The sequence below is a fragment of the Equus asinus genome, chromosome 5 (genome assembly GCF_041296235.1).
Source record: "Equus asinus isolate D_3611 breed Donkey chromosome 5, EquAss-T2T_v2, whole genome shotgun sequence".
Lineage (NCBI taxonomy): Eukaryota > Metazoa > Chordata > Mammalia > Perissodactyla > Equidae > Equus > Equus asinus.
Genome location: NC_091794.1, coordinates 26,458,827 through 26,480,774, shown reverse-complemented (window position 1 = coordinate 26,480,774; position 21,948 = coordinate 26,458,827). Strand labels below are relative to the sequence as shown.

The following is a 21,948-nucleotide window of genomic DNA, read 5'->3' as shown; positions in this document are numbered from 1 at the left end:
AGTGATCAACTCTTGGTAAAGTACCAAACAAAACCCATTATGAAATTTCGTCAGTTGAGTTCCTGGAAAACTCATCATGTCTTCAAATTGTGCAAAAAACCTACTCTGCCATTTGGAACAGAGGACATTTCCTCATTGTGCATGACGGTCCATGTGTGGCAGGAGCTCCCTGGTCCCTGCCTTTTACCCCAGGAACCCCCTGGCGTGACGACCACTGAAAACACTCCCAGCATTCCCAAATTGTCCCCTAGAGGTCACTACTGTCCTCCATGAGAACCATCGGTCCCATAGAGAACACTCTGTGCTGGAACTTTACGTGTTATTCATCTAATCCTCCCAAAAAGCTTGGGAGGAAAGCATTATTATTCCCTCTCTCTAGCTAAGAAAATCACGTTCAGAGAAGTTAAGTAGTTTGTCCAGGTTCATACAGCTAGTAATTAGGGGGGTGAGCAAGATTTGAACCCAAGTCTACCTGTCACCAAGATCATGTTTCCCTCTGTGGATTGTTTTGGAGGTGTTTGTAGTTTATTAAGAGTTGCTTGGTCACTAGGCGTGACCAGGTTTGTTTATAGCAGAAAAGAATAAACACTTAGGGTCCACCCTTTGTGTGGACATAGCGCAACTGTAGGAACTGGAGGCTGAGAGCAGCTGGGCTTCCCTGGGGAACCTCCACCTTAACTTCCCTGTGCCCTCAGGGCCTGGGTGGGCAGATAGAACTGTGGACCCAGGCCCCCTTCCTTAGGTGGCACCTCAAGTGGCTGTCCGTGCCCACACACCACAACAGATCCCGGAGAAACCAGCAGGCCCAGATCTGGGAGGCACCCCTGAGAGTGTCTCAAAGGCATGGAGGTGGGGACAGAGGCAGGAGTCCCTTCTCCTCGAGTGAGCTCTCCCTGGATGGCCTGGTGGAGGAGAAGGGCTGAGGGGCTCTCTTTGTGCCTACGCCCCCTGCTGGTAGAATCCCACTCAACTCCTTCAGTGAGTTGGGTTTGGCTGGGGCTGAGGGTGTGTGGAGAAGAAATGCACAGACCACTTGTGTTCGTCCAGATCCTCCAAGAAGCACTCACCAAGGGTTGGGATCAAATGGGATTTTGTTTGCGGAAGTGAGAGTGTGAGAGAAAATCAGGAGGAAGCCGGAGACACTGGGAGAGTCTTCAGCCCACTGTGCAAGTCTGAACCTGAGTGAAGGAGAGAGGGAGGGAAGGTTGAATGAGACATCCTAGACCACTGGGTAGTCTATGGAATGTTCGACAAAGTCATCGGGGAGTCCTGGAGCTGAGGCTCTCAGGAACAAGTTAATATCCCTGCCACAGCTGGTCATTGTCCGGGAGCTGGGGGCGCTGGGGAATTTCTGCTCTGACTCCAATGACCCCCCTCCACACACACACACACACACACACACACACACACACACACACACACAGATGGACAAGTCCTTTGGGTTTTGTAGGCCTTTCCATCAACCCAGGGTCTTGGCTCTATCAGATTTTCCTCCTCCTGGAGTTGGCGAGGTGACTTCAGAAGCTATATAGGAGCGGGAGAGGATGAAGGAAAATGGCCCTGCACGTCTAGCCTCACAGAAGCACGTCCACAAGATCAGTAAACCTTTCCTTTGCCACCATTGGCAGCCTCATAACTTTGGTGCACTACTATGCTAAGAGCATCTCTATTTTTTTGCCCCTCCGTTTTCCTAAAGAACCCCTCCCAGGAAGAGTGTGGGGTGGGGTGAACACGGGGTCTGTCCCATTGTTCCTGGATTAGTGGGAGAAACATCTGGGAAGGTTGGGTTGAAGTCAACCCCCGAGCAGGGCAAGGTGCTGTGCAGGGTTATTCAGCGGGAATGGGGTGCCCACAGAGGAGGGCTGTGTGAAGTTTAATGTGGTGCTGGGTGCAGGATGAACCAGAGTTGGGGCATCTGGGAGGGTGATTAGTGGGGAGGCTCCTGCATGACCCCAAGGAGCAGGTCTGAGGGCCTAAACCACAGTGCTGAGCCAGAAGCGTGTTGGTTTGTGACAGACTTGAGGGGAGGGAAGAGTCAGTGCAGGACTGGATACCCCGGGGCAGCCAGTGCTTCTCTCTTCCGGGTGTGTGGGCAGATCAGGTAAGTCACTGCTGGAACCCCACACCCAGTACCAGCCGCAACTAGACCCACCGCGGTCTGTGCTTTCCTTTCTCTCCAGGTCAGGCTTGGCCATGGTGGTTCCAGAGCAGCCCAGAGGCTGTGAGACCCGAGCCATGTCCTTGCTCTACAGGTCAGACTTCCTCCTTGTCCTCCTGGTGACCCCATCATCTCTGCCATCCTGTGCTCCCTGAGCTGAGTGACTAATGCACAGAAACCTCCCCAAGAAGAGCAGAGACCAGGCTGAACTCTGAAATGGAAACCAAGCCCAAAGGGGTGTGGTTGGCAACCTAGGCATTGCCCTCAGGTGCCAAGAGAGAGATCTGAGTCCCAGGGAGAGAAAGGAAGGGGGCCAAGGGCAAGAAGAGGGGCAGGAGGAGGGAGTGGGCTTGGAGGGATGGGGAGAGATTTCCTGAGAGACTGGGAGCTCCATGAGGGCAAGAATCATGTCCCCAGGGCTTAGCAAGCAACTGGTGCATAATAAGTGCTCAATGAATGGTTTTTTTTTTTTTTTAAAGATTTTATTTTTTCCTTTTTCTCCCCAAAGCCCCCCGGTACATAGTTGTGTATTCTTCGTTGTGGGTTCCTCTAGTTGTGGCATGTGGGACGCTGCCTCAGCGTGGTCTGACGAGCAGTGCCATGTCCGCGCCCAGGATTCGAACCGACGAAATACTGGGCCGCCTGCAGCGGAGCGCGCGAACTTAACCACTCGGCCACGGGGCCAGCCCCTCAATGAATGTTTTTTGATTGACTGATATATTGATTTGGAACAAATTCTCCTAGAGGGGCTGCACAAAGGATGGTGAAAATGGGGGTGGGATGAGAGGAGCTAGCTTGCTTCTTAGGAAAGACATGGCCTCTGGGCAAAAATGGCAGGAGTCTTTATAGAATGGCGGTCCTTTTGAGAAGTCTAAGCAGGGCCCTGGGAGGGAGCTAGAGTGTGAACTTCAGGGCGGAGCCTCCCACCGATCCTGAGGCCCACGGTCAGTCACCAGAGTCCCATAGGGCATTCCAGGGGGAAAGATGACTGAAGCCATTGAGGATGCTTCTCCAGGGTGTGCTGTGTAGTCGTTTCTGGCTGTGTGCTTGCTGTTCACATACTCTTCAAAGGGACAGTCTTGCACCGGTCCAGTATGGCAGCCACTAGACACATGCGGCTCTTGAACACTTGAAATATGGCTAGACCAAATTGAGATGGACAGTAAGTATAAAGTACACCTCAAAGACACAATATCTCAAAGACTTAGTATGAGAAAAAATATTAAATATCTCATTAATAATTTTTCATAGTGATATGTTAAAATGATACTATTTGGGGTATATTGGGTTAAATAAACTATTCTGTTAAAATTAATTCCACCTGTTTCTTTTTGCTTTTAATGCGGCTATTGAAAAATTTAAAATTGCACGTGCAGCTTGCATTATATTTCTAGTGGACAGCATCGCCCGGCACGCTATTCTACATGTTGCTTTTTTTCCCATAATGTTTTGTGGAAATTCTTCTAAATCAATACGTATGGAGCTCACATTCTTTTCAATGGCCGCATGGGACACAGTCGTGTAAAGATGCTATCATGAGGTTTCAACATGGTGAGTCTGTAGTCATTACGAACCTAGTTTCCATCCCACATTTAAAGGCACAAAAGGAGTTCCAAGTGGGACCTTGTAGGTTGCAGGTAGTGGGAGGACGTAGGGTCCGGTGCATGGACCAGTGAGCCAGAGAGACCCAGACGCGCTCCAGGGGATGCGTTCCATGCTGAAGGAAAGAACCAAGACCAGGTGGTGGGGAAAGCCCTTAACTGGGAGGGGAAGAAAGAGAAAGAGCAAACAGGAAACAAGTAAACAAAGGAGCAGTCAGAGCGTAAGAGAAGAACCAGGAGGGCCCAGGCACTCAGAGGTCAGAGAGGGAGAAGAATTTCTTAAAGGAGGAGGAAGTCAAAGCTAGGTCAGCATCGCAGTGATGTGGGGCTTCACTTCTGCAAAGTGGCTTCAGATTTGTGACTTGCAAAAAATCACTATGTGATTTTTAAAAAATAAAAGCTATTTTCACGTTAAACATATATACATTGTGGGGCTGGCCCCGTGGCCGAGTGGTTAAGTCTGTGCGCTCCACTGCAGGCGGCCCAGTGTTTCGTTGGTTCGAATCCTGGGCACGGACATGGCACTGCTCATCAAACCACGCTGAGGCAGCATCCCACATGCCACAACTAGAAGGACCCACAACGAGGAATATACAACTGTGTACTGGGGGGCTTTGGGGAGAAAAAGGAAAAAAATAAAAAAATAAAATCTTTAAAAAAAAATATATATATACATTGTGTATTATCTAGTTATAGAGTCCCTTCTGCGTGCCAGGCCCTGATCTGAGGTTGGGGTTCAGAGTTAAATAAGAAAAGCTCTCAAGGAGCTTACAGTTTAGTTTGGGGAGATAGACAATAAGCAAGCGAACAGGTTGATAAGACTTCAGGTAGCTGTAAGTGCTAAAAATGAAATGTGGTAGAGCACTGGGGTGGGTGGTGGCATGGTATCCTCAAGGAAGGACTCTCTGTGGAGGTGACTCTGTGACATTTAAGTGGAGATTTGAACAAGGAGAAGGGGTCAGGCACATGACCACCAGAGAAAGAGGTGAACATGAGTGCAGCTCAGGGTCTAGCTGCCGTGGGGAGGCCTGGGTGGGGTCCAGTCTGGAGGGTGGGCAAGAGATCAAGAGGAACTGCAGAGAGAACTCGGCCACTGAGGTGAGTGCAGATCAACGAGCTCCTATTGGTCAGGAGGACAGCCTGGTTGGTTCAGGACAGGGGGACAGCCTGGCTGCTTCAGGACAGAATGTTCAGGGGACAGAGTGTGGGATGCAAGATGAGGCTGAGAGCCGAGTAGGGTGCATGTCCTGGGGGGATTTATAAGCTCTGATGAGAAATTTGGACTTCATCCTGAGAGCAGCGGGCAGGCATTGAAGGGTTTTAAGCAGGATAGAGACATGATCAGCTCTGAAAATAAGGACAGTCACTCCCACCGCAGTATTGAGAATGGATGGAAGGCTTGAGGCTGGGGGACAGTTTAGAGGCTTGGGGTGAGAGAAGAGGGTGTCCTGAACTGGGATAGGGCCCATGATGATAGAGGATAGGGGAAGGGATGGGAAGGAGAGATTTAGAGGAGGATAGAATCGACAAGACTTCTATCTTGTCTAAGTGGATTTTGAGGGTGAAAGAGAAGAAGATTAAGGAAGACATCCCAATTTATTGTTTGGAGCACTGGATGAAGGGTGCTACTCAGTACATACAGAAGATAGGTGCAAGATCAAGTTCGGGGTAATAAACTGTGGTATATCCATACAATGGAGTGTTATGTGGCCATAAAAAGGACTGAAATACTCAGACATGCTATAACATGGATGAGCCTTGAAAATTTATGCTAAGTGGAAGGAGGCAGATACAAAAGACTGTATGTGGCCTGGTTCTGTTCATACGAAATGTCCAGAATAGTCAAATCCATAGAGACAGAAAGTAAATTCATGTTGTTAGGAGCGATGGAGAGAGAGGAATGGGGAGTATCTGCTTAATGGATATAGTGTTGGTTTTTGAAGTGATGAAAATGTTCTGGAATTAGTGGTGATGGTCACACAACATCGTAAATATACTAAAAAACACTGAATTGTACACTTTATTTATTTATTTATTTATTTTTGAGGAAGATTAGCCCTGAGCTAACATCTGCTGCCAATCCTCCTCTTTTTGCTGAGGAAGACTGGCCCTGAGCTAACATCCATGCCTATCTTCCTCTACTTTATATGTGGGACGCCTACCACAGCATGGCGTGCCAAGCGGTGCCATGTCCGCACCCGGGATCCGAACCGGCGAGCCCTGGGCTGCCAAAGTGGAATGTGCGCACTTAACCGCTGTGCCACCAGGCTGGCCCCCATGAATTGTACACTTTAAAATGGTTAAAATGATGAATTTTATCTCAATAAAAAATTAATTTTTAAAAAAAGCAGTTTTGGGGTCCAATGAGTTTGTTTGGGAGACGTGAATTTGGAGTGTCTGCGAGACATCCAAGCGGAATTTCCCAGCAGGTAGTTGTTGTGACAGTTGACTCAGGAAAGAGGTTCCAGATGGAGCTATCAACACACGGAACCACAGAGACACCACTTCAGCCTCACGTGGTCCTTCTCCCCCTGGTCCACTCCTCTCCAGGAGATCCTGCTGCTGCGTTCGGTCTGTACCCACAGAGATAAAGGTCAGGCTACCCTTCCGGTTAATTATTAGCCGCCTTTGCAATATGCAGATTTTTGTATTTTCATATGAGGAGTGAGGTCAACTTAGTGTACACACAGTATAACAAAAAGAGCTACCAAGGCAGACCAAGCCCTCCAAGACTTATATTTTCTGTTACAGAGCCCAGCCCGGATCGATTCTATGGCAAGACAGAATCTGGCTTTTCCCATTGTCAGTGCTCAATTACTCAGTGGTTGGTTTCTCTGGGGTCAAATTAAACCCAAAGTCCATCAGAATGTCTTCCCACATTCATTGTAATCACCAAGAGTGTTTTATTTTGGTGAAGAAGATTGGCACTGAGCTAACATCTGTGCCCATGTTTCTCTATTTTGTATGTGGGACACCACCACAGCATGGCTTGATGAGCGATGTGTAGGTCTGTGCCCAGGATCCAAACCTGTGAACCCCGGGCTGCTGAAGCGGAGCACACGAACTTAACCACTATGCCACCGGGCTGGCCCCACAAGAGTATTTTTATTTTGACGTCTTTGGTGCTTGTGACTGAGCCTCTGTTCTACATTTCATATCTCCATTTCTAATTCTCTCCCCTCACCAAATAGAGCAAAAGTTTTACAGTCATTCAATTACCACACATTTGAAAGTGCAATAAATGAAAATATTTGATCTTTTCATGTGACTCTTCATCTTTTTTTGGTTGAGTGGGTAAAAATCCTGCCGCTCATTTCTTCTCCTGAGGCTTACATTTTTATTGTTTTGAAAGAGTTTTCTCCTGTTTTCTCTGTAGAACGTATCAGGTTATATATGTGTTGATAATACTCTGCTAGGCTGTGAACTTCTTGAGGGACAGTGTCCCTTTGTGTCCTAGATCCTAGACACCCAGTAAAGGCCTAGCATCAGGTAGGCTACCCATGTGGGGCTATAGAATCACCCAAAAATTCGATGGGGTTTACCTAACGCCTGGTTTCCTTCCTCCTTCTTCCTTCAACTTCCTGAGTCCATATAAAGACTTTGTAACGATGGCTTGCCCCCTTTTGTTTTCCTCCATAATCTTGCCCAACGGGCTCCTAAAGCATCTCATAGTGGTTATTCAGAGCTCAAAATGAGAGATTCCCTCTTAATACTTGAATAGGGAATAATCAAGCAACAGACGTGGAAACCAGATAGATCTGGCTTCAAATTCGCACTCTGCCCTTGTGGCAGCGGAGTGACCTTGGGCAGATTATTTAGCTCACTGCTTCTTAAATTATCTGTGGTGAAGAATTCGGTTTTTAAAAAATTTTTATTTCATCCTAAATCGAGATTTTTTACAAAATCTAATACAATCCTTTCCATAAAAGACAAAATTATAGTGATGGTAAAAACATCAGTGGTGGCTAAGGGGAAGGAGGAGAGAGAGAGTTGAAGAGGTGAAGAACAGGGGTTTTTAGGTCCATGAAACTATTCCGTACGATCCTGTAATGGTGGATGCAGGACACTATGCATGTGTCAGAACCCATAGAACTTTGCGGCAATAGAGTGAGCCCGACTGTTTGCAAATGAAAAAAGAATCATTTAGGAGGCCAGGAATCCCAGGGTAGAATGCAGAATGTAGCTAAGCAATCTAACTCATCGCAAATGCATGCAACAGTCTCACTAACGGGGCTGGGGAAAATGGTGCTGACATCAGTAACTTTGCAAGTGAGTGGAGCATAGAAGACTAAAGGCAAGAGAAACTGTACATAAAGCTGCTTCTCGTGGGGGTGCAGGCTAACAATTCTGATAACACCACATGTATACTGGAGTTGACAATTAAGTAAATGGTGATGGTGGCCACCACATATGTACCTCTCTGTTTGAGTGGGAGGTTACAGGTAAGCAAGAGGAAGCAGCTAATACACCCTTGGAGCCATCTATCGCCCTCTCTTCCACCTACTCTCAAGGCTGATTTCGTTGTTGGTTGTCCTCTGGGCACTCAGAGAGAGTCAACAGGACTTTTTTACGGGCACCTCCCCAATGTTTGGTCCCTCCCAGTGAGAGACTCCTGAGTGCCATCACCTGCCTTCACCATTCCCTGGCCATCTTTGACATCTGCTCCTCTTCTCTTGCTTGGTGGCCGCCTGGTCCTGCATGCATCTTTAGGCTGGTGGCTCACACCCGTCTTACGCTGCTGGCACCACAGATCGTTGGCCTCACCACCCCCCATCATTTCCCATCATTTGCAGCCTGCCTTGACCTACCTCAAACTAACTTCTCAGCCTGTTCTGGATCTTTCTAGCTTCTGCCCTTGGGTCTTGATTTCCTGCCCACCTCAACGTGCCCCTCAGACCTCACTCTTGGCTCTACTTCTCTGGCTGTGAGCATCTGCGTCACACTCTCCTCCCGGCTGTGCTATGATCAGCAGCACTGTCCAGCCTGGCCTGAGGACACGACATGCCTCTAGATCCTGACAGGTGTTTGTCCCTGGTGAGGGGATTTGCAGACTGTCGTTCACCTCTTCCCCTTCCAAGCCCTGGTTGAAGATGCTGCTATCCTCCTCGCACATGGCCTCCACTAAAACGTTTCAGTTTCTTGTCCAGTCTTGATGGAGAAAATTATGCCTTGTCCAGTCAGAAGAGGTTTTGATCTAAATCTGCCTTAACGATTCTTGTACCACCCTCCTAATCATATTCTGTGGCTTTGTTCAGTTCAACAATGATCAAGTCACTGATCTCTTCCAGGAACTGCGCCAGATGCTGGGGATGCAAAGGTGACCGAGACGGTCGGTCCCGCGCTCGAGATGTCACAGGCTGATTGGGAAGACGGAACTGGCCGTTTCTCCACCTCAGTGGACATCTCTATGACAGGTGTCTCATCTCATTACCGAAATACACAACAAAAGCCCTGCAAACAATTTGCAATGTCAGCCTCTAATATATTTCCTCCCTTAAAGATATATATTAACCCTCCTTATGGGATTTTGCTTCATATGCCGTTGGAGGCCACTGTCAAAGGTTTGGCCAGGCTGCCCTTAAGTCTTTAAAAGCTCAGCTGAGAGGTTAGCAAATGGCAGAGGACTTCCCTCCTCGAGAGAGTTTGATCACATCCCTCATTTTTTAGGGCTGCTCAGTAACGTGGGCAAAGCCAAAATTTGTCACAGCCGGCTAGGGAAGGAAAGACAATTTTTGTCCTAGTTACACGTGCCAAAAAGAACAAAACAAAACTGCCTTCCACTGTGCACAGCTATGCTAACCCCTCTGACTGGCGAGGCTCCTGGGCACACCACCCCACCTGCTGCCTGCACAGGCCTGGATGGCTGCAGCACGGGGCTGCCCTCTGCATGGAGCTTCTCCCTCCAGTGTTCGATCCAGTGGCTCCCATCTTTCCCAGGATCATGGCCACTTCCACTTCAACGCCTTGGTTTTTTGCCTATGTTTCCCGTTAGCTATTTTTTCTGTGGAAAGAAATAAAAATGTTCTTTTTTAGTTTATTTCATCTGTTTTTTTCCTTAAGAACATCTTTCAAAATCTTTTTTTTTTTTTCTGCAGGTCCCACAAAATTTTACGTTTTGAAGGAGAAGACAAAGAGAAATAACAAATTATGGGGAAAATATTTGCAACTAATCTGTCTAAGTGTTCTTATCGATAGTAAATAAAAACACTCACATAAATTGATAAGAAAAGTACTAAGGACTTGAATAGACAATTCACTAAGAGAACATATATGTATGTATACACGGCATATGTGTAGAAGAAAAAAACAGTTGTTCAATTCTCAGAAGTGGTAAAAAATGTAAATTAAAATAATGGTATGATTTTAAAACTGTTAAACCATAAAAATAATTTTTCAAATACTCCCCGGTCCTTGCAAAGAGTTGGTGAAAGTGGCACTTGGTGCCGGTTCATTTTGTGAGTCAACTTGGTTGGGCCACAGTGCCCAGATATTTGGTCAAACGTTTTTTCTGGATGCTTTTATGAGAGTGTTCTTGGACAAGACTTGCATTTAAATCTGCGGACCTTGAGTAAGGGAGCTTGCTCTCGTCCATCAGTGGAAGGACTGAATAGAACAAAGGCTGCTCTCCTGAGCAAGAGGGACTCTTCCGGCGCGGCCGTCATTCACCTGCAGCACAGGCTCTTGCCCGCAGGCTGCCTTTGGACTTGAACTGCAACTCTTTCCTGAGTCTCCAGCCGGCTGGCCTCCCTCCACAGTCGTGTGCACCACTTTCTTAAAAGAAATCTCTTGGGGCCGGCCCAGTAGCACAGCGGTTAAGTTCGCACATTCTGCTTCTCAGAGGCCTGGGGTTCGCCAGTTCGGCTCCCGGGTGTGGACATGGCACCGCTTGGCATGCCATGCTGTGGTAGGTGTCCCACATATAAAGTGGAGGAAGATGGGCATGGATGTTAGCTCAGGGCCAGGCTTCCTCAGCAAAAAGAGGACGACTGGCAGTACTGGCAGTAGTTAGCTAGGGCTAATCATCCTCAAAAAAAAAAAAAAGGAAATTTCTTCATATATATATGTATATATATATATGAATCCTATTGGTTCTGTTTCTCTGGAGAACCCTGACTAATACAACCATTGTCATACATTTCTAGGTACAACACTTTTGAAAAGTCATTTAGCCATACATTAACAGCCAATAAAGGATTTATGCACTTTGCCTCAGTAATACCACCTCTGGAAATCTGTCCTAAGAAACTGATAAGTAGAAGGAAAAGCTATTGGGATATTTACCAGAGCTCTCTTTATCATAACTTAACAAGCAAACCAACCAAAAGCAAACAAAAAAAATCTGAATATTCAATAATAGAGGAACAGTTAATTAAATTATGGCATAACTACTTGATGAAACTCTTCCATTAAGATTGTAAAGACGTAGTAACATCAAAGATGTTTAATAAATTAAACTAAAAAACTGAATATAAAATTATATCTACAGTGTGCCTCCAGTCATGTTAAAATATATATGTAGATGAGAAAGTTAGGAGCAAAAATTATTAGGGTTATCTGTGGAGAAAATGGGATATATGTGACTTTTCCACCCTCTAACGTCAGGCATTCTATAACACTTGCATATTGCATTTATTTCAAAAAAAAAAAAAAAAAGGAGGGGGGCCGGCCCAGTGGTGTAGTGGTTAAGTTCGCACATTCTGCTTCTGTGGCCTGGGGTTCGTGGGTTTGGATCCTAGCCAGGACCAGCACTGTTCCTCAGGCCGTGCCGTGGTGGTGTCCCACAAAGTAGAGGAAGACTGGCACAGGTGTTAGCTCAGCGACAATCTTCCTCAAGCAAAAAGAGGAAGATTGGCAACAGGTGTTAGCTCAGAGCTACTCTTCCTCACCAAAAAAAAAAAAAAAGAAGAATAAAGGAAGGAATGGAGGTGGGGGGAGAGGGAAGAGATGAGAGAACACCTCCCAGCTGCAGGTATTTGGGGCACTGTCTTATCGGGGAGCACAGTTGTGCCTGTTCCCCTCTGCTCTAGCGCTGAAATCCTGCCTTCAGTGTATAGGCTCTGGACCCCAACTCCCTCCAGGAAGGAGATGAGCAGGCACCAGCTCCCAGAGGGGAGGGAAGAGCTGTGGTCTGGCCCTCCCGCATCAGCCGCCTTTCCTTCCACACCAGGTTCCTCCTGCCCCTACTCCAGGTCCTCCCTCTGAGGATTTGATTGATTAGCCAGTCTCTCTCCCTGTTCCTCTCTCAATGGGAATCCAACAAGGCAGGAAACCAGGGTTAGGCCCAGAAACTTGCCTAGGACTTTAGCCAACCAACTGACAACTAGTGATTAATTTGCCCAGGGCTGGTCTGGGGCCACCTGGAGGCCCAGCTCTCTCCCCCTCAGTGTCGGGGAGAAAGGAGACTCTCAGATGTTGCACAGGCCTCTCCTTCTTCCAGAAAGCCCTCTCCTTTCTTTGCAGGGCTAATTTCTAGTTGTTGCCAGATAAAATACAGGACGCGCAGTTAAATTTGAATCTCACATAAACAAGTAATCTTTAGTAAAGTATGTCCCAAATATTGTATGGGATGTATTAAAAAATTATCCACGGTTTATGTGAAATTCAAATTTAACTAAACAATGGCCAGCCCCATGGCCTAGTGGTTAAGTTCGGTGCGCTCTGCTTTGGCAGCCCCAGTTCACAGGTTTGGATCCCAGGTATGGACCTATACCACTTGTCAGCCATGCTGTGGCAGTGACCCACATACAAAATAGAGGAAGATTGGCATAGATGTTAGCTCATGGCTACTCTTCCTCAAGCAAAAGAAAAAAGAAAAAAAAAGAGGAAACATTCTATATTTTGATTTGTTAAATCTGGCTTCCTCTCCTTTTCCAAGGCTTCTCATTGCCCCTCCCTCCAAGATCCCCCTGACACTTCCGATCCTGCTCACTGTATAAGTCAGAGCAATTCTGGGCTCAGACCTCATCCCCAGACTCAGCCCAGGTCCACATCTGCATTTCTAAATCCCTCAAGGACATCTGCCCCTTTATTAGCTCAGTACACCCACAATTGGTGTTTTTTTTCTTGAGTTCCTTCAACCTGTTCTTCCAAACAGCACTTTCTTCCTCTGTTGCTGATATAGAAGTCATACTAAACACACAAAGGCTTCCCAAGCTGACCTCAGGGTGTAGACCAGTCAGTGCTTAGAGAATGCAACTAACACAAAGAAAGAAAGAATTTGCCAGCATAGGCTGCTCAACAAGGAAAACAAGAGAGGGGGCTCGAGAGGCTGAACCGGGCGGGGCGGCCTGATGGGGGAGGCCCTGGGTACAGGAACATGGCTCTCCACTTCCCAGAAGTCATCCCTGGCTGTAGCCCAGCGCTAGCCATCCCATAGTATTATGGAGTACAGGGGAAAATGGTTTTGTGGTCAAATATATTAGGAAAATTTCTTGCCAAACTTCATTTCAGAGCCTTGAGTAGGCCAAAACATATTGTGAATTTCCAGGAGGAGGTCAAGTATGCAGCTGTCTCCAAACTTAATTGGCTTTAAGAGTCCTTTATTTTGAAAGCTGCTCTTGCAAGAGTGTTCTGCTCTGTGAAATGTGGCCTCACTCTTCCCTCTCCTCTACTTCTGGCTCTAGGCTCACCAAGCTGCCTAAATGGAGTCTTCAGTTACCCAGACACCCTGTCGTCAGACACAAAGGGACAGCCCCCACTGAAGACGAATAGGCCAGAACAGGGCAGAGTAAACCAATAGGCATCAAGCATTCAGCCACTTTGGGAATTCTGTCTTACATTTTCAGGTAATAAACTGGCATTCTGGTTTATGCATCAGTTGTCCTCCTGTGGGTTCGGTTAGCAGGAATCATTTCTCCAAAGGCTGAGCCACTGGGCTGAGAGGATGGGCCCAGCCAGAGTGACCAGTAGGCTCCTTGTTACCTCCCACGGGGCACCTTCCAACTCTAGAATTGTGGGCTTTAGGAAACATGGATCTTTCATAAGTGTTACATTTGCTGAGGGCGAAAGGGGTTGTCATGGGTCAGCCATCTTAGCAATGGGCAAAAGACCAGCTATGGCCTGAGGTACATGAAGGAGGAGAGAAGTGAGAAAAGGGGCAGAAAACCAAAGAGGAGGAGAGATAGGCCAGAGCAGCTTCAAGCTGAACCCAGGAGAACCAGCCAGGAGGAGACGCTTGTCCCAGCCCAGGAGGGCCGAGAGGTGGTGGGGGTCTGCACAACCATCGTGGAGTCCCGCAGGGTTGGACAGAACACGGGGGCAATCCCTGGGGGAGACACCTGCTCTGAGCTCTCACACCTGGGGAGAAGGGACCGGCGGATGGTGAGGGCCTGGCTGCGTCTTGGGTGGTGGCAAGAAGCCCTAGGGACTGGGAACTCAAAGCCTCCCATGCCCCATCTTCCTGTTGGACGTCCCTTCCGTGAGCCTCTGCTCTGGTCCTGCTCCTCTGACCCATCCTGGTTGTGAGAGGAGAGAGAGCTCCTTGTGGGCCTGTAGAAACCGGTGAGAACCCCTCTCGAGAGGATCCGCCCAACCTGCCTCTGCTAGGATACCATGGCAGCCGATTCTGTGTCCTCTGCCTGGCCCAGGGTCCTGAGCTCACAGCCACCTCCTCTCTGCCCAGTAGACAAGAGCGAGGGCAGTCCTGTGACACGCCCCCACCCCCTGCACCCTGTTCCCCACCCAGTTCTCATAGCAGCTCAGATTGAAACTGAATTCGAAACATTCCTTTACTTCCTTGTTCCTCTTGGCACCTGGGTCACTGTTGTCCCAGCTCAAAATGCCCGCTGTGCCAGCACCCTCCAGAATCAGGGACGCACCCAGGCGGACTCAGAGTCTGACAGCATCAGAGCTGGAAGGGACTGTAGAAAATGACTAGTCCAACCCCATTTCACAGATGAGGAAACCGAGGCATAGAATGGGGAATAGACGCCTGAGGTCACAGAGCAGTGAGCCGGCCCAGGTTTGGGATCTCCATGACCTCCCTGAACCAAAGCAGCGCCCACACAGAGAGCCCCTGTGAGCAAAAGCCGGGGGTCATTTAGTCCAGCCTCCTGCCTCCAAGGGGCTGATGATAACAGGGGTCGCTGCTATCCCATAACCTCTGGTATAGGCAAGGAACACACTGGCTGCCCATTGACAAGTCCAGTCCTGCTCCCTCCCTGGGCCCTAGTGCTACATGTTTCTTCTCACTGACCATATCATGCAGATGGCTCCCCCTGGTTGAGCCTCAGTATATCCATCACAGAAAGGGGAGAGTGATCCAGTAGACCCTTCTTCCTCACAGTGGTATTGTAAATGCAAACCAAGATTCAGATGCAAAACCACTTGGAGCAGGAGCGTGTGAGGGCCCTGCGAGGTCCTGGAGGAGGAGACCTGCATCTGGGACATCTGGCTCTGCTTAGGCCAGCGGCTCTGTGGCGGCCTTGCCCCACCCACCTCTGCGCCTGACACTGTTCCCTTGTCTGGAGGGTCCTTCCTCTGGCCTTTGGTGCACCCATCTGACACCACCTTCCTTTTAGGAAGAGACAGTGTCCCTCTGGTTTGGGAATCAGACAATACTGGGTTCAAATCTGCGCCAGCCAGCCTGCTGTGTGGGCTTGGCCTCAACAGCTTCCCCTCCTCTTAGAAAAAGCCCCAGATCCTCCAAATGGCTGATAAGGCCTACCTCTGTATTTCTCGAAGAGTCCTCCTCTGGCTGCCTGCCTCAGCATCGCTTGGGGAAATAGGTAAAAGTGCAGGACCTCTGTCTGAGGCTTGGTGGAGGGTGGGCTCTGGAGCCAGCATTGAAATCAGCTCCCCCAGGAGATTCTTATGCCAATAGAGTTTGAAAACCCAAAGGATCTGACTCCTACCAAGCTCTCTAGCCTCATTTCACTAATTCCTGCCCCTCAGCCTCAATCCCTCTGGCCTTGTTTCAGACCCTTGATCAGGCAAAGTTTCTACACCTCAGGGCCTTAGCACATGCCATTCCTCTGCTCACAGCTGTCTTGCCCCACCTCTGCCTGGCTACCTCCTGCTTCCCCTTTAGCCCCAGCTTAGGTATCCTTCTGCCTGTCCTCCATCCCACCAAAGTAAATGCTACTGCTATATGTCCGTAGGACAATCTCGACTTTCCCTTCATAGCACTTATCACAATTACAAGTATTTGCTTGACTTTCTGTTGAATATCTGCTTCTGGACCAGACTGCTGAGGGCAGAGACTGGCAGTCTTGCTCTCCACTGCCTTTATCTCTGCTTCTAGCCACATATCTAGGACAGATAGGAACTCAATAGACATTATTTGTACAAAAAACTAACCTCTGTGTTTAATTTTCTGATCTGTAAAGCAGGACAACAACACCCACTTCAAAAAGTTCCAATGATTACCGATAATCCTTCAAAATGCCAAACACAGCAAGAGCCCAATAAACGGTAGCTTAAAAAAACAAAAATGACAGCCAAATGAGATAAGCAGCACAAAAGAACTGGCGTAGAGCTTTACAGTTAGTGGCAAGTACATTCTCCTGGGTGGATGGTTCGGTTTCATTCTCCTACCTGTGCATGAGGTGGCACAGCTTGCAGGTCCTTAGCAGCCTCCGGCAGCTCCGGGTGGGGGTGGGTGAAGGGCAGAGGTCTCTGTGGCTGGAGGGAAATGCCTGGTCCGGGAGCTGGCCGAGGCCCAGAGCTGCTGGAGGGCAGATGGCAGACAATGCCCGCACAGGGCACGGAAGCTGGCTTCTCTCTGCCCAGGCAGAAAGGACAATGGCAGGCTGAGGACCTTGGATGCATGTGAGTCCAGCAGGCTCTCAGCCAGCCCTTGTGGGCAACGCTCATGACAAAGATGACCAGTGTCAACTCATCTCACCCCACTAGACCAGGGACTGCCCATGGCAGGCGGCTGGGTTTTTCTTACTCTCTGGGTATCTCCCCTGCACCCAGCACAGAGCTGGCACACAGTGGGTGCTCACTTACTGATCATTAAATGAATCTATGGGTTAATTAATGAGCCAAATGGCCAGACATGGTGGCCTCAGTCCTATTGGAGAGGGGTGTGTGTGCGTCATAGTTTAATGGGCTAGGGGGCTGGGGAGAGGATGAGGCAGACCTGGACTCAGGCGTGACATGGTGGCCGCTTTCCAATGTCTAGTGATGCCTGGGCAGGTCGGAACTGGGGGTGACCCGGCATGATGAGAAGCCAGAGCTTGTTAAACGAAAGAAAAACTGTCTAACAGTTCGTACTGTCAAAACTCAGCAGAAACGTAGCGAGTTCCCCGTTGCTAGAAGGGCTCAGCCAGGGTTGGGCAGCACTTGCTGGGGCTACTGTGGGGTAGGATGTCTCAAACTTTCTTGTGTTCAAACTACAACCCACATAAAAATACGGTTCGCGTTGCAGTCTTCTACTCATGTCACATACAATGTTTTAAGTGCTGGTGCTGACCCGCTTCCCTGGCGTGAGGCCCCCCGGCCGGTGCTGAGCACGAGCCTGCGGAAGGCACTGCACTGCCTGGCCCCAAGGTCCTGTCGGGGCTGGGATTCTGTGGCTGCCTTTCAAGGAATTCAAACTCCTGTTAATACTCACCTGAGAAAAACTCATTTAGGAAGGTAAACCTTCATTTAAAAAACTTACAACACATTTACTCTGTTATCATAAAAATAATACTTATCGTTGAAGACACCAACAAACAAAAAGAAGAGTCATCCACCCCTCAGAGAATACCAGTGTTAACATGTGGGTGTATTTCATTCCAGGCTTTTTTTTTTTCATTGTATACAGCTCTTTTAAAGATTTTGGGTTCACAGGGCGTAAACTATTTTGCAAACATTTTACTTCACAATGTTTTATAAACTTTTCTCTGCTGTCTATTCTTCCAAAGATCATTGTTAATGAATGCGTTACACTCCATTGCGCTAAGAACGTAAGCAAATCCCAGTGCTTACTCGCCCTGCAGTCTCTGGGTTTTGCTGTGTACACGTGTCTCTGTCTACTTGGTCTGTGACTTCCTTTGGATAAATTCCTAGAAGTGACTTTTGGAGAGTAGAAGTAAAATCTTAAGACTTCCACTATGTGTTAACAAATTGCTCTCCAGAAATGTACCAATTTATAATCTCAAGAGCAATTACGAATGTCCATTTCTCCATATGCTCATCAATCCTGGGTATTGTTATTTATTCCAGATCTTTATGAATGTGATTTTAAAAAAAAATCTCATTTTAAAGATTTTTTTTTCCTTTTTCTCCCCAAAGCCCCCGGTACATAGTTGTGTATTTTTAGTTGTGGCACGTGGGATGCTGCCTCAGCATGGCCTGATGAGCAGTGCCATGGCCAGGCCCAGGATCCGAACCAGCGAAACCCTGGGCAGCCGAAGTGGAGCACGTGAACTTAACCACTCAGCCATGGTGCCGGCCCCCTGATATATCATTTTGATTTGCATTTCTTTAAACACTAGTGGGACTGAAAATTTCTTCCGTGTATTTCTTTGTTTATTCGTGTCCTTTGCTCCTATTTTTATTTTGTATTATTATTATTACTTTGTAATAATAATATATTATTATGTAATATTTAATATATAAATAATGAATATATAAATAACATAAATATAATACATAAGTATATAATATTTATATATTCAGGATATCATATCTTTCAAATACATTGCAAATGTTTTTCTTGAGTTATTTAAAACTGCCTTTGAAGTTAACTTATGCTTTTTGTTTTACATACAGGGTCAACCTTCTTTTAAAATATTGCCAAATGGGGGCCGGACATGGCCAAGTGGTTAAGTTTGTGCGCTCCACTTCAGTAGCCCAGGGTTTTGCCAGTTCAGATCCTGGGTGCGGACATGGCACCGCTCATCAAGCCATGGTGAGGCGGCATCCCACATGCCACAACCAGAAGGAATCAGAACTAAAAATATGCAACTATGTACTGGGGGACTTTGGGGAGAAAAAAGAAAAATAAAATCTTTAAAAATATATATACATATATTGCCAAATGCATTCAAAAACCAAACATGATAATGTTTGGATTTTGCATGTTATTCTTTCCTCCCTCCAAAAAATGCACACTCCAGAAGCAGATAATCCAGAGTTTCTTATGGTTTGTGAGGCTTATCTCATTTTTCAATCTCATATAAATATATAAAAGTGCCATATTTATAGTAATATTAACGTATTTCTTAACCATTTAATGCGCAAAACTATGTTACTGTTTTTACTAGGTAGATTTTTGATATAGTCAACAAAGTTTTTGAGTATTGTGTCCCTAACCCCATTTTCCCCATATGCCTTCTGCTTCTTATTGCATGATTTTACATAGCACGGTAATTTTTAGGAATGCATGTGTAGTGTTATAGCCAGGACCAACTACATAATTTGTGGGGCCCAATGCAAAATGAAAACATGGGGATCCTTGTTCAAAAATTAAGAATTTCAAGATGGTAACAGCAGAGCATTTAACCAAGCTTGGTGCCCTCCTTGGCATGAGGCCCTGTGTGGCTGTATAGGTCACGGACCCGTGAAGCCAGCTCTGGTGACAGTGGAATTGATTCTACCAGCATGTGGTAAACACTCACCAATGTTAGTCACTACTATTGTGGTTTCTTTAATGTTTTAGCTATTTTCATCCTGAAAATCAGAAATTCTCTAAAGACCTAGTCTTTTACTCACCCATCCATTTGACAAACACTTATTGAGAACCTATTAGGGGTCGGGCACTGTGCTGGGCATGGAGACCTAGGTGAAGGGACTTTATGGCACTTGAACAAGTCACCCCAGTAAACCCGAGGCGGGGGAAGAGCCAGCAACACATGCCAGTTGGACCTGCGTTTCCCTGGGTCATGAGTGTTGGGAGACGATTCTCCGTCGGTCTCTCACCTTTCTGCAAGTCTCAGAAGCAGAGGCCCTGACAGCCCTTTGTTCTAGACTAGCTTTTCAAGGATGAACACAGTGAACAGCCTTAGGAGACAGAGATAGTGTCTCCCTGTAGGGCAGGGGGCAGATTTGTTTGCTGTCCAATATAATAAAGATAACGTTTACCTCTGGGGAAAGGTTGGGCAGGTTTGCTTGAAGCCCCTTAGAAAGATTGGGGTTTCCTGACCTTAGGTTCCTCAGCTGTGATGCAAACCCACCATGTCACAGAATCCACTTGGGCCTGCCTCTGTGTTGCTCCTGTGGGACTTAGGGGGCAAGGGAAGCCAATGTGAACACGAAGTTCATGCTACATGCTGTGCCTGGAGTAATAAAGTCCTTTGTCTCTGACCCAGGAGTCTCATTTCTTCTGCCAGCATCCATGAAACTGTGGCAGGAGGGCCTTCTCAGTTCTTGACATCAGGTGGATCTATCTTTTCAGCTCAGTGAATGGACTGTGAAGTGATGGTGCTCAGGGCAGTCCAAGAGGGAGCCGAAGGAGAGACAAGGCTGGGGCACTGGGCACCTGGGGGACTGTCTCAGGAAATACCTGAGCAGGAGGGCAGGTAAGGAAGCTAAAGTTCGCCTAGGGGATAGAAAAAGACCTGATGAATGAGTTTTAGTCAAACCCTGAGGCACTGTGAAGACCAGCCAGGGAGAGCAGGAAACAGAAGAGTGACCCAGGGAGAAGAAAGCCGGGGCAGGAATCCTTCGGGGCAGCATGAGGGCTGGCCTCCTCCCCAGCTGTAGGCCTTCTAAGGGCCTGGGCAGAGCTTCCTGAGGAGGGTGGGAGGTAGCTGTAAAGCCAGAAAGGAAGGGCTTGAAGTCTCCAAGAATCTTTGGGCACCAGAAGGAAGCAGGAAGTCTCCAGCCAAGGTTGTTCATGCAGAAAGCCCATTCTCCCCAAGGTAATGACTTTCACATTCTGGTCCCACCCATCTTCTCTCTCTCACTCCCCTCCGTGAACTCAGAGTCCTCCACCCCAGGTAGAAAATAGAGACACTCACCCCTAGGAAACCCCTAAACACAAGCACCCTCTGCACAAAGCACCCAGCTCCCAGCACAGCAGATGAGAGATGTTGCTTCTTACAAGGGATGCTCTGTCGGCCCCTCAGGCTCTTCTCTGCAATGTTCCTCCTTTCTGAGGTTCCCCCACCCCAGGCAGGCACTTTCTGGATTCCAACCAAGTACCCAAAGGACTTTACTCACATTTGAGGGAATTTGGGTTCATCAGCCACTAGTAATTCTCACATTTCTCATGGTGGCATGCAGGTTGGCAGCATTAAACTACTCACACCCTGCGGAGGGGGCTCTGGTTTCACCTCCTTGTTGTTCTGGTTAACACTCCCTCCACCCCCAGGCCTGGGCTGCATCCACAGGGACTGGAAAACGACTGTCATCCTGTGTCCCAGACTCTGCACACAGCGGCTCTTTCCGGTGGTCCAGGTCTGGCCTGGATGCCTGGCTGCAACCTGTCAATCTGCTCGGCATCCCCTCCTGACATCCCCATCTTCTCCTTGCCTCCCTCACCCTCTGTATGCATCTGATGAAAGGCCAGACTTTAGGTCCTGAGAAGGGTACAAAAAGTCATTGTTCCTTTAAAATGCATCGGTCACTTATACAGAAGCACGATCACCGATATGGATAAAAACACAAGTGAATTTTAATTTTGCCTCTCTTTCCTGCCGAGGGCTGGTGGGGAAAAGAAGGAGAAGCTCTAACCCAAGAACAAGAGTTTGGGTGTTGTGTTCTTAATTCTTCAGGCAAAGTACAGGGGTCTTTACTGTGATGGCATGGGGTGGGGGTGGGGTAGGTCTTCCCTCAGGCTGAGTCCTCTGAAAGCCAGGTCCTTGCCTGCCTCTTGGCAGAGGAACAAACTAACCAATGAGGCAGGTGGCCTCATTGTCTCAGGGTGACCGGGGGTTCGGGGTCAACTGCCCGGACATGTCAAAGGGGATCAGACACTCAGGGGCTCCCCAGGCAATAACAGTCATGAAAGCTTTTAAAGCATTTTTAAAAAGCCAATCTCACACTTAAATTAGGCTAATAGAATAACCATATATAACATATGCTATTATATCACATATCACAATATAGTAATTATTGTACAATATATATTCACTATTATGATAAGAGATTAGAGCCTACGCCTAAACTTGGACTACAGTCGGTTGTGTCCACAGCCCGCAGGCTTTCCCTCCTCTGTGAGACAGTCTAGTGTCAGAATAAGAAATCCCTCAAATCAAAAATATCCTTCCAGGACCCGCCTCGCCCTTGTCCTTGCATATTATGCTTTTTAGTTGG

The 21,948-nt window shown here is 47.6% G+C and overlaps 1 long non-coding RNA gene across 1 annotated transcript; it reads right to left on the bottom strand.

Annotated features, from left to right (window-relative positions):
• Positions 1–2,656: 2,656 nt before the first annotated feature.
• On the bottom strand, positions 2,657–16,505 carry LOC139045401 (uncharacterized). Its single transcript, XR_011503729.1, has 3 exons — positions 16,294–16,505; positions 9,598–9,760; positions 2,657–3,298 (listed from the first exon to the last, which is right to left on the bottom strand). It is a non-coding gene; the product is annotated as an uncharacterized lncRNA (long non-coding RNA).
• Positions 16,506–21,948: the final 5,443 nt, after the last annotated feature.